At 44.8% G+C, this 11438-nt stretch overlaps 1 non-coding gene across 1 annotated transcript; it reads right to left on the bottom strand.

Annotated features, from left to right (window-relative positions):
* Window positions 1-9684: 9684 nt before the first annotated feature.
* Window positions 9685-9822, bottom strand: LOC119934387. The gene has a single exon (XR_005452925.1). It is a non-coding gene; the product is annotated as a small nucleolar RNA SNORA7 (small nucleolar RNA).
* Between the last annotated feature and the right edge of the window lie 1616 nt (window positions 9823-11438).

Raw genomic sequence — 11438 nt, 5'->3', positions numbered from 1 at the left:
GTGGGGGCATGGGAGGAGGGAGTACCTTTTGCTACCTTACCTTGATTGGACTCATCTGACCAGAAACTATTATTAGAGGAGGAAAATCAGAATGATTGAACACTGAATGCATACAAAATGTCACACAAATGTTTCATCTAATAAATAATAAAAAGTCTCTGAACCATCTGGTTCCTTTTCTCTCTCCTGGCATTGTCATCTGGGATTTGGATCTCAGTTCAGCTCATTTTGAACACAAATAGCTGAAAATGGGATCACACTGAAACCTTGCCTTGTGTAATATCAGAGCGGGCAGTAAAGTCAATGTTCCACTCCCCACCAGACTGGAGCGGGGAAGAGAGGTTGATGAAATAAAATAGGGGTGGCAGCTTCCAGGAAGCAAGAAGAGGTGATCCTGGAGTCTCTTACCTTGATCATCTCAGGGAGGAAAGCAAAATGAGAGCTGTCTTCTGGGTCCAATGGCTAAACCACTGACAATGAAAGTGGCCTGGATGAGGAGGTAGGCCTGTAAAGGCTGCATCATTACCAAAATCCTTTCAACCCCAAGCACCCCTAAAAATGTGTTTTAATACCTGAGACTCGAGCTGCCATTTGCTGGTCCTGTCCCGGGGAGCAGACCACTTTCCCACCCTCCATCCCCAAGGCTAGTCCATCTGCTGCTGGGGTCTCCCACAATTAGGATGTGGGGCTTCAGGCTGTGGGTCTTTAAAATCAATGGAGAGATGATTAAAATACAGGTCATCCCTCTCTCTCTCTTCTCTGTATCAGCAAAGGCTTGAAGAAGTCTCTGCAGCGTTGGGAAGGATTTTTGTTGTTGTTTTTATGGTATTCATTAATTCATTCATTCAATCATATTTCTTGAGCACTTACTGTGTGCAGAGCACTGTACTAAGCGCTTGGGAAGTACAAATTGACAACATATAGAGATGATCCCTACCCAACAACAGGGTCACAGTCTAGAAGCGGGAGACAGACAAGAAAACAAAACAAGTAGACAGGTGTCAATACCATCAGAATAAATAGAATTATAGAATTATAGATATATACACAACATTAAGTGGAGTAGTAAATATGTACAAATAAAATAGAGTAATATAGATGTACAAATATATACAAGTACTGTGGGGAGGGGAAGAGGGTAGGGCAGGGGGGGGCGATGGGGAGGAGAGGAGATGGAGGAGAGGAAAAAGTGAGGGCTCCATCTGGGAAGGGCTCCTGGAGGAGATGAGCTCTCAGCACTTATTTATTAAGTGTTTACTATTTGCCAGCACCGTACTAAGCCCTGGGGTATATACACAGTTGGACACAGTCCATGTCCCACATGTGGCTCTCAGTCTTAATTCCCATTTTACAGATGAGGTAGCTGAGGCACAGAGAAGTTAACCTGTAACCTGCCCTAGGTCATACAGCAGGCAAGTGGCAGAGTCACGATTAGAACCCAGGTCCTTCTGACTCTCAGGCCCGTGCTTTGGCTACTAGGCCATGCTACTTCTCAAGATAGAGCTAGGATTTGTCTCTCTCTTTTAGCTGTACCCTAAACATCCCTGGCCAGTAACAAGGGCTGTCAACTAGTAAGCCACCTCACAGTGAGTTCTCCCATTGCTTCAGCTCAAGCTAGTGGAAAGTGAGGAATGGAGAGATAACGCGGGGAGATGGAGGACCGTTGGGTGATCCAACCCTAACCATGAAGATAAGAAAGTGTCCAGGTGGACGGACAACCAGTTCACTGTTTCTCTAAACATTTTAGTGCTCCTGTTGGAGCCAGAATCTTGGGCTGGGTGGGCTGGAAACTGCCACAGAGGGGAAACCTTCAGAGACTGATGGTCTTCGGTGCTGAGGTGAGCATGCTCACACATGTTACATGGATCATCTCTGAAGGTACAGTGAACCTGAATTGGTTCTGGAAAATCTTGATGATTTAGTTTGGGGGGGCAGTCCATTAAACAATCAGAGGAAATTGCACAGGCTCGTGGGAACTGCTCGTAACTGGTGCATTGAAGTTGGGTCATCTTATCCATTAAGCCAGGCAACTTAATAATTCAATTCAATTCAATTGTATTATTTAGCGTTTACTGTGTGCAAAGCATTGTACTTGGGAGAGTACAATATAACAATAGACACATTCCCTGCCCATAACAAGCTTATAGGCTAGAGACTGTAATACTACTGCTACTACTACTACTACTGCTAAAAATAATCATAATCATAATGATTGTGGTATTTGTTAAGTACTTACTATATGCCAGGCACTGTACTAAGCACTGAGGTAGATACAGCCAGTCAGATTGGACTCAATCCACGTTCCATAGGAGGCACATAGTCTTAATCCCCTTTTTATAGTTGAGGTAATTGAGGTACAGAGAGGTAAAGCAGCGTGGCTCAGTGGAAAGAGCACGGGCTTTGGAGCCAGAGGTCATGGGTTCGAACCCCGGCTCCACCACGTGTCTGCTGTGTGCCCTTGGGCAAGTCACTTAACTTCTCGGAGCCTCAGTTACCTCATCTGTAAAATGGGGATGATAACTGTGAGCCCCATGTGGGACAATCTGATCACCTTATATCCCCCCCCCCAGTGCTTAGAACAGTGCTTTGCACATAGCAAGCGCTTAACAAATGCTATCATTAACAAATGCTGTCATTATTAAAGTGACTTGCCCAAGGTCACAGAGCAGACAAGCAGTGGAGCCAGGATTAGATCCCAGGTCCTTCTGACTCCCAGGCCCTTGTTCTACCCATTAGACCACACTGCTTCTCATCATACACATAAAATACATATTGGATGCCAGGGGGTTCCTTGTAAAGCATTCAACACTCAATAAATACCATTATATGAATGAATGAATGAGTGATGCATAAATGAATATCTGAGCATTTGTGGGTAATGTTTACTTTCAAGTGAAGCTGCTAGGGAAGACTTGGGGAGGTTTTTGAAAGACAGCCCTTATTCACTATTTGTGCTGGAGACCAGAGGAAGGGGCTTCAATCAGGTTCCTCTGGCCCGTAAACTCGTGGGAGGGGAATGTTATATTGTACTCTCCCAAGCATTAGTGCAGTGCTTTGCACACAGTTAGCACTCAACAAATATAACTGAATGAATAAATGTGTCTGTTTATTATTATACTGTACTCTCCCAAGCACTTAGTACAGTGCTTTGCACACAGTAACTGCTCAGTAAATACAACTGAATGAATGAATGAAAGTCTAAATGAGTAACATCCATATTGCTGACACTGGATTGGAAGGAGCAGGATGGGAAGAATAATTGATTTAAAACACCTACTGCTTGAAGCGCCACATCCTTATCTTGGGACACCACTGCAGCAGATGGACCAAACTTGGGGGTTGTGAGTGGGAAAGAGGGCTGCTCCCTGGGACAGGACTAGCAAATGACAACTTCAGCCCCAACTATGAAAACACATCCTTAAGGATGCTTGGGGTTGAAAGGACTGTGGTAACTACCCAGCCTCTATGGACTTATCTACTCATCCAGGCCACTTTCATTGTCAGTGGCTCTACCATTGGACCCTGAAGGCTGCTCTCAATCTGTTTCCTCCCTGAGCCGCATTCCCAGGAGGCTGTGGTGGGGACCAAGGTTTGCAGCCTGTACCTAAAGCAGATGTTTGGGACCCGAGCTATCATTCTCCCAAGCCTCATACTAGAGCAGCTGCTGAATATTTTGAAATATGCTCTGGCTTGGAAAGGCACTGCCAATTAATAGCCCTCCCCACCAACCTTCATTCGCCCTCCCTTGACTCCCACCCCCCAAAACCCCACCAAAACAAGAAAACCCTCAAATATTCCATAGGCAAACAGCAGCAGAAGAATGGAAAAAGTTTGTGTTGTAGAGGTGGGGATTGAGAGTTGAAATGTTATATGTGAGATCTGGATCTCCTGGATTTGAAAATACCAGCCTAGTTTATTCTGAGAACCCGATCGTTATCAATCATGCAAGCCTGACAATGTTACAGTGATCAGTCTTGGATGATGACTTATTATGTGCAGTAGGAGTTAAGAGAAAAAGGAACAGGAGGCAAGAATTCTTGAAAAACATGCAAAAATGGAGCAAAGATGCCAAAAATTATTTTGATGATATTTCTTGGAAATTCATTCACATTTGGATCCCCCAAGCCGAAAAAAAAATGGCTTTGGGAGCAGCTCAAAGCTGAAGTCGGCAAGGATGAAGAGCACCAAAGAAAATCCTGATCGTCTCCCTCTTGGCCCACAGTTATTTTTGGAGGCTTCCAAGAACACCCAATTATTCACAGGGCTCCCAGGGACTTCCTGGAAGACTTCTTTGAGCTGGGAACCCGAAACAAATGACAGCATCCCCGCTAATCTTTTCAGGATAGAAACCTTTGTTGTGTGCCACAGAGAAAGGAAATCAGAGAGGTTGGTTAAGATGAGAAACACACTGGTGCCCAGTTCTGTAATCTGCACACAATAATAATAATGATGGTATCTGTTAAGTGCTTACCATGTGTCAAGCACTGTTCTAAGCCCTGCGGTAGTTTCAAGCTAATCAGGTGGGATACAGTCCCTGTCCCACATGGGATTCACAGTCTTAATCCCCGTTTTACAGATGAGTCAACTGAGGCACAGAGAAGTTGAGTGACTTACCTGAGTCACACCGTAGACAAGTGGCAGAGGCAGCATTAGAACCCAGATTCTTCTGACTCTCAGACCTATGCTCTATCCACTAGGCCATGCTACTTCCCTCCCAAGATAGTGTTTTGCCTTGCACAGTACTCTGCCCATAATAGATGACCAATACAGCACTGTGTGCCAGTAATTATCCAATAGACAGCTCTGCATGCATAGCTGATAGCCAGTGCAGTGCTTTTCATATGGAAGACATTCAATGCAGCACCACAGGTGTCCACAGAGAAGCAGCATGGCTCAATGGATAGAGCACAGGCTTGGGAGTTGGAGGTCATGGGTTCAAATTCCGGCTCCGCCAATTGTCAGCTGTGTGACTTTGGGCAAGTCACTTCACTTCTCTGTGCCTCAGTTACCTCATCTGTAAAATGGGGATGAAGACTGTGATCCCCACGTGGGACAATCTGATCACCTTGTATCCTCCCCAGCGCTTAGAACAGTGCTTTGCACGTAGTAAGTGCTTAACAAATGTCTTCATTATTATTATATTATTATTATTACTCGGTACAGTGCTCTGCATCCAGTAGGAACCCAGTTCAGTGCTCTGTCTTTAGTAGGTGAATAGGATACCCAGTAGGTGATCTTCACCCAGTAGGTGCCCAGGACAATTTTCTGCATTCAGCTGACACTCAGACCTGCAAACGATGCACAGTAGGAGTTCTGTACACTTTAGGTGTCCAATAAAGTGTTGGGCACCAGTTGGAATCCAGTCTAACTCCTGCACACAATAAGTGTTCAGTACAATGCCATAGGTGCACACAGACTAGGTATTCAGTACAATGCCCTGCATCCACATCCTGTTTCTGGCCTGGAATGACCTCCTTCCTCAAATCCAGTAGACAATTACTCTCTCCCCCTTCAAAGCCTTATTGAAGGGACACCTCCTCCAAGAGGCCTTCCCTGATGAAATCCTTCTTTCCTCTTCTCCCTCTCCCTTCTACGTCACCCTGACTTGCTCCCGTTACTCATCTCCCCCTCTCAGCCCCACAGCACTTATGTCCATATCTGTCATTTATTTTATATTAATGTCTGTCTTCCCAGATGGACTGTAAGCTCATTGTGGGCAGGGAATGCATCTGTTTATTGTTATATTGTACTCTCCCAAGCACCTAGTACAGTGTTCTGCACATAGTAATTACTCAATAAATACAATTGAGTGAATGATCCTAGTAGGTGCCCACGACCATTCTCTGCGCCCAGTAGACACACAGGTCTGCAATCCATATACAACAGGAGTTTTGCATACTTTAGGTGCTCAGTAAAGTACTGGGCACTGGTGGGAAACCAGTATAACTCTATGCACACATAGCCAGCCCCCAGTGCAGTGCTCTGCACACTTTAGGTGTTCAGTACAACACTATAGGTGCACACAGAGTATGTATTCAGTACAGTGCTTTGCACAAAGGTGGTGCCCAGTACAGCACTGTGCACCAGTAACCACCCAGGATAGTACTCAGTATGCAGTCGGTGACCAGCACAGCATTCTGTGCTCAGGAGGTGTTCAATCACATGGCAAAGTGGATAGAGCATGTGCCTGGGAGTCAGAAGGACCTGCGGTTCTAATCCTGGTTCTACCACAGGTCTGTTGTGTGACATTGGGCAGGACACTTAACTTCTCTATGTCTCAGTTATCTCATCTGAAAAATGGGGTTTACTACTGTGAGCCTCATGTGGGACATGGAATGTGTCCAATACGATAATCTTGTACCTACCCCAATGCTTTGTTCCATGCCTGGCAAATTGTAAGTGCTTAATACCCACCACTGAAAAAAAAAATCAACCAGGTGCTGAGGGTTAGCCAGGACCCAACTTGTCTCTCCCCATGTTCCTCATGGAAGAGGATGCTCAGATCAGGGACACGATTCTCTGAATCATCCACTGGGATCTTCAGGAAATGAAATGGCTTCCTATTCAGTGGATCTGAGCTTCTCTCCACAGGTTCAGGCCTCTGGCTGTCAGGGGACTGGAAGTAGCCTGGATTCAGACCCTCCAGAACATAAAAAGGGAAAAACTCACATAGCCATCAGGAGTGAGGTGGTATCCTATCCGGGTCAGGCATGGCCTGGTTCCCTCTGTCTCTTGGAGAGACTTCCACCAGTTCCATCTGACCAGGGGAAGGGATGGTAAAACTGTTCAGAGCCAAGTTTTCCTCCGCCCACTATCACCTGCTTCATTTATTCATTCATTCATTCAATCATATGAATTGAGTGCTTACTGTGTATAAAGCACTCTACTGAGTGCTGGGAGAGGCAATACAACAAATTAAAAAGCACAGTCCCTTCCCACAATGAGCTTACAGGCTAGAGGCTTCCTGCCTCCTCCCACCTTCTCACCTCAGCTCGGCTCCACGATCCCCACCCTCACTTTCTCCTATCCTTGGAGGACAGCTGGGAAGTATCAATCAATCAATCAATAGTATTTATTGAGCACTTCTTATGTGCAGAGCACTTTACTAAGCGCTCAGGAGAGTACAATGCAACAAAATCAGCAGACATGTGCCCCGACTGTGCTATCCCCTGAGGTCATCAAATAATCAATGATATTTTTTTAGCACATACAGTTTGCAGAGCAGTGTAGTGTACACACTTGGGAGCATACACTACAACAGAGTTGGTAGACACATTCCCCTGCCCATCAGGAGCTTGCTGTCTAGAGGCCATGTGACCCCCTTACCTGTCCAGGTAACCCTAATTGGGAAGCCCCAATTGAGGAGTTCTTCCAGAGGACCAGATTCAGGCTTTATCCTCTTCTCCAACTCTCTTCCACGTCACCCTGACTTGCTCCCTTCATTCATCCTCCATCCCCGCAACACATACGCATATATCTTTATATATAGCTGTTATTCATTTATTCATTTATGTTTATTAATATCTGTCTCCCCCTTTAGACTGTGAACTCATTCTGGGCAAGCAGTGTGTATATTCATTGTTGTATTATAATAATGATGGTATTTATTAAGCACTTACTATGTGCAAAGCACTGTTCTAAGCGCTTATACTCCCCCAAGTGCTTAGTACAGTGCTTGGCACACAGTAAGCGCTCAATAAATACAATTGACTGAGAGTGAGTGAGACCCATTTCCGGCCAACTAGACCAGAGGCCAGAGGAGAACTGCGGGGATGTTATCAAAAAGCCCAACCTTACTCAATTCCCTCTGAGATCGGGGAAAATTACACAATAAGTGTATCGATTTCCAATCACAGAGGACTGAAACGAGCCAAATGCCTTGCTGCATTTTCTTCCGCGAATGTGTGTGATTTACCTCATTTACCCTCCTTGGAGAATCTCAGTTTAGGAGAAGAGTTAGAAAGAGGCAGGCAATTAACGGTAAAAGTTTTCCTCCACGAGGCTTCCCTTCATGGGTGAATGGAAGACTTCCCCATAGTGGAAGAGCATTGACCCAGAAGAGGGCAGCACTATTTAAGTTTGAATTGAGAGCTTCTTCCTCCGAGCATTTATTCCTCCAGGACGTAAAAGTCGACTACACACCAAGCAGTAAATGTAGAACATTGTATTCTAGTCAATGAAAATAAACTAAGGGCATCAATGTTTCCAATAAAAACCAGTGTAATTGAAAATAAACATCAGAACACTTGTGTTCTTTACAGAGAATATCTGACTTTAATTGGGGGGTTATTTCTGAGCGGCGATATGGAGAAACGTGTCAAATTCAAGCCAGATGTTATGCAACTCATCAGAAAGAGGAAAGAGGAGAGGCATTTTTCTTGGGTTGGCACCGAAAATGCACAAGACTATCTAGTGAGCGGGATTGTCTGCCCCCAGCTGAGGAAGACAATCAAACATAAGGGACCCTGAGGATACTATTCATTCATTAATTTATTCAATCGTAGTTATTAAGCACTTACTGTGTGCAGAGCACTGTACTAAGAGCTTGGGAAGCAGTATGGCTTAGTGGAAAGAGCCTAGGCTTGGAGGTCAGAGGTCATGAGTTCTAATCCTGGCTCCACCACTTGTCAGCAATGTGACTTTGGGCAAGTCACTTAACTTCTCTATGTCTCATTTACCTCATCTGTAAAATGGGAATTAAGGCTGTGAGCCCCATGTGGGACAACCTGATTACCTTGTTTCTACCCCAGTGTTTAAAATGGTGTTTGACACATAGTAAGCACTTAACAAATGCCATCACCATCATCATCATTACAGTACAACAATAAACATTGACATTCCCTGCCCACAGTGAGCTCACCATCTGAGGTGAGGAGACAGACATCAATATGAGGTGCCTCAATTGCTGTGGGATTCCTGGAAAGGATAGCTAAGACTTTAACTTGGGGACTCATCCTTCTCCTTCCTACCCCAAAAGACCAGTTTTTGTAACCTGCCCGGGTCTTGGGAGAAGCCTCCTTCCTCCAAGGAGTTGGAAGGAAGATAATAATAACAATGGTGTTTGTTGAGCACTTACTATGTGTCAAACACTATTCTAAGCACTGGGGTAGTACAAGCTAATCAGGTTGGACACAGTCCTTGTCCCCCATGGGGCTCAAAGTCTTAAGCCCCATTTTACAGGTGAGGTAACTGAGGCACAGAGAAATGAAATGACTTACCCAAGGTCAAAGGGCAGACATGTGGCAGAGCAGGGATTAGAACCCAGGTCCTTCTGACTCCCAAGCCTGTGCTCTTAACACTAGGCCATGCTGGAAGAGCCAGGAGAGAAGGCTTTTCTAGATTCAAGGATTCAGAGAGGGTAGTGCACAGTCATGACTGTATTCTCAGACAGTTAATGAATTAATCATGATATTCATGGAGAATTTACTGTATAAAGAGTACTGTATTTATGTGTTTAAGGGAGTTGTTATGTTGCTGAGTCGTGTCTGACCCATAGTGATGCCATGGATACATCTCTCTCAGAACACCCCACTCCCGTCTGCAATCGTTCTGGTAGCGTATCCATTGACTTTTCTTGGTAAAAATATGGAAGTGGCTTACCATTGTCTCCTTCCATGCAGTAAACCTGAATCTCCACCCTCGACTCTCTCCCGTGCCACTGCTGCCCAGCACAGGTGAGTTCTGACTTGTAGCAGATTGCCTTCCACTTGCTAGCCACTGCCCACGCTAGGAATGGAATGGATATGCCTCTGCTTGACTCTCTCTCCCCTAGCTGAGACTGGTAGAGTACTGGAAACTCTGCAGGTGCGACTCTGAGAGGTTGTTTAAGGGAGTACAGTACACATAAAAATCATGGTCCTTGCCCTCAAGGAGTTTACAATCTAATAAGGGAGACAGAAAAGCTCCCATTATTAATAAACAACAGAATCAAATCAAACAATGGCATTCATGGGGTAGCTACCACTTGTGGAGCATTGTATTTATATGCTTGAGTGAGTACAATACAAGTAGAAGTCATGGAGTTTTCATTCTAACTAAGGAGGCAGAAAAATGGCAATTATTTACCAGTGGCACAATCAGTGGAATTTATTGAGCATTTCTTGTGTGGAGAGCACTGTATTTAGTGCTTGGGAGAAAGTAGCAGTAGTAAGACAGAATAAATTTATAAATGATTGTAAATTAAAGCTAAAAAAATTATAGAGAAAATCTGCTATGGGCAAGTGGGATTGAGGTTGACATGATCTGGGAAGAAGGAGTTTAACTAGGGAAAGCCTGATAAGGAGATGAGATTTAAGGAGGGCTTTGAAAATGGGGAGTAATAATAATAATAATAATAATGGTATTTGCTAAGCTCTTATTATGTTCCGAGCAGTGTTCTAAGCACTGGGATAGATACAAGGTTATCAGGTTGTCCCACATAGGGCTCACAGTCTTCACCCCCATTTTACAGATGAGGTAACTGAAGCACAGGAAAGTTAAGTGACTTGTCCAAAGTCACTCAGCTGACAAGTAGAGGAGCTGGGATTAGAACCCATGACCTCTGATTCCTAAGCCCATGCTCTTTTCACTAAACCAGTGTGGTCTGGTGAGTTTGAAGAGGTGGGGGTTGTCCAGGCATGGGGTAAGGAATGAGTAAGGAGATGGAGGCAGGAAAATTTTGAAATACGATAAGAAGGTGAGCTTGGTTAGAAGGAAGCATGCAGGATGGGGTGAAGAGGAAGAGGAAGCATATTTATTGAGCACTTACTGTGTGCAGAGCACTGTACAACAATAAAAAGACACATTCCCTGCCCACAATGAGCATACAGTCTAGAAGGAGAGAAAGACAGCAATACAAATACATAAATTACAGATATGTAAGTAAGTGCTGTGGGGCTGGGAGGGGGGAATGAACAAAGGGGGCAAGTCAGGGCAATGCAGAAGGGAGTGGAAGAAAAGGAAAAGGGGAGGAGTCTAGGAAAGCCTCTTGTGGGAGATAAGCCTTCAATATGGCTTTGAAGGGAGGGGAGAGTAATTTGTCGGATTTGAGGAGGGAGTGTGCTCCAGGCCAGAGTCAGGACATGGGCTAGGGGTCAGTGGGGAGGTAGATGAGATAGAGGCAGAGTGAGAAGGTTAGCATTAGATGAGTGAAGTGTTCAGGCTGGATTGTAGTAGGAGAGTAGTGAGGTGAAGTAGGAGAGGGCAATAATAATAATAATAATGGCATTTATTAAGCACTTACTATGTACAAAGCACTGTTCTAAGTGCTGGGGAGGTTACAAGGTGATCATATTGTCCCACATGGGGCTCACAGTCTTAATCCCCATTTTACAGATGAGGTAACTGAGGCACAGAAAAGTTAAGTGACTTGCCCAAATCACATAGCTGACAATTGGTGGAGCCGGGATTTGAACCCATGCCTTCTGACTCCGAAGCCCATGCTCTTTGCACTGAGCCAC

Source organism: Tachyglossus aculeatus, chromosome 1 (assembly GCF_015852505.1).
Source record: "Tachyglossus aculeatus isolate mTacAcu1 chromosome 1, mTacAcu1.pri, whole genome shotgun sequence".
In the NCBI taxonomy this organism is placed as follows: domain Eukaryota; kingdom Metazoa; phylum Chordata; class Mammalia; order Monotremata; family Tachyglossidae; genus Tachyglossus; species Tachyglossus aculeatus.
Note: the sequence above shows the minus strand (reverse complement) of the source record. Positions and strands in the feature narration are given on the sequence as shown.